The 1821-nt window shown below is 31.7% G+C and overlaps 1 long non-coding RNA gene across 1 annotated transcript; it reads right to left on the reverse strand.

Moving 5' to 3' along the window:
• Positions 1-253: 253 nt before the first annotated feature.
• Positions 254-1432, reverse strand: LOC145795140 (uncharacterized). The gene is made up of 2 exons (XR_014335456.1): positions 1194-1432; positions 254-413 (listed from the first exon to the last, which is right to left on the reverse strand). It is a non-coding gene; the product is annotated as an uncharacterized LOC145795140 (long non-coding RNA).
• Positions 1433-1821: the final 389 nt, after the last annotated feature.

The following is a 1821-nucleotide window of genomic DNA, read 5'->3' on the forward strand; positions in this document are numbered from 1 at the left end:
AAATTCTTTTCAGCAAAGTCGATCAATTTCCATAAAGCATAAAATTCGGGAATAAAAAATCAAAATTCTACAAATTTTCCATCTTCTTCATGTTACATGGAGGAGATTTCTTCGCTCAATTGGGGAACAAGCTGTCACAACCCGCTCCCCGTACCCAAGGGTTAAGTATCGTGATGGCTAGTAACTGAGGTTACCTCCGGCTAATTCCTAAGCAAATCAATAAACGCGAGCGGAAGTAATATTTGAATGAGGGTACCAAAATAATCATTGGAGCTTCTATTTTTATTACAAAATTATGCTGACCAAAAAGGCCGATATTTACATAGAAAAAATATCATAAAAGTGTCGTGTGTGTCTATTCCGCAGCCCCGCGTCTAAGACTTTCCAGAAGCTATTTCGGAATTGCATGTTTCCTAAAAATTGGTAAAAAACTATAAGCACATGGCAGAGTGAGAAATATTATACCAACAGTATAAGGGACACGAAATAACCATGGATAGTTATGTAGCCAAAACATTTACATAAACAAATCATTTGAGTACCAGAAATCATTTAAGTAGCAGAAACTGAAATACAAATATTATATAAATAGATAACTATAACCACGATACAGAACAGAATAGAACAGAGGTCACTGAAGTGACAGTCAGAACAGAGGTACGGATTCAAGAGGTGGCTCGTACGGATTCTAAAGGTGGCTCCCACAATAGTGTAGCACTTAACTCCGCACAGCACTTTAGTCCGCACAGAACAGAGGTACGGATTTAAGAGGTGGCTCGTACGGATTCTAGAAGTGGCTCCCACAATAGTGTAGCACTTAGCTCCGTACAACACTTTACTCTGCACAGAACAGAGGTCAATGGATCCATGACAAGCAGAGGACCACAAAGTGGCCAAACAGAAGCCAATGGTTGTTTAAGTCCCTCAAGGCGTGGGACTCCCGTGGTGGTACTTATAAAACATAATTATATATAAAGTCATAGCCAAATATTCTTTAAAAGTAAAACAAACATATCCATAGATTTCCTTTTAAGCAAATATGGTTCAGAAATAAAACCACGTTACTGAAATCTTTATAAAACATATAACTTTTATTAATATACTAATAAAATATAACTTATATAAAATAGATGTTGGTAAGTCAAAACATACGTAAAATATATTTTGGTGACTCAAAGTATAATATGACTCACCTTAACTTTAATACCTTACTCTTTCTTTTCACTATTACAAACCTTTTTAATTTCCACCCTTCTTTCTTTTCTTTACTCTCTTTCTTTCTTTCTCTTCATTCTTTCTTCTTTTCTCCTCTTCTTTCTTTTTTTTACGCAGGCTGATCATCTCCTCCCTTAAATAGGGAGGAGGAAGCCACAGTCGCTCAACACGTGACAAGACGTCCCTTTCGATAAGATTTAATTTATAATTATTTAGATTTGTTCTTATCTTTAATAGATATTTAAGATAATTACTCTTAGACCTAATATTTTAATATAATTATATAAATAAAATAATTTTTAATTAAATTACACTTTATCATATACCAACAGAAAATAAATTATTTATTTTACTACCACACCCATTATTATTATTAATATTATCTATATTATTATTATTTATATTTTGACCCCTAAACTTTTAAATAATTATATTATTTTACAAAATTATACATAATAATATATGATAAATTATATATTTTCCAAGTTGAGATTAAATACTATTAATATAAATTCTTCATAATAATTAAAAATTTAAATTGTTACACAAGCTGTCAAACCCTCAAGTCAACTTTTTGAAGGAAAGAATCAAAGGATTATTTTATTT

This window comes from Camellia sinensis, chromosome 1 (genome assembly GCF_055761805.1).
Source record: "Camellia sinensis isolate YWXY chromosome 1, ASM5576180v1, whole genome shotgun sequence".
NCBI classification, from domain to species: domain Eukaryota; kingdom Viridiplantae; phylum Streptophyta; class Magnoliopsida; order Ericales; family Theaceae; genus Camellia; species Camellia sinensis.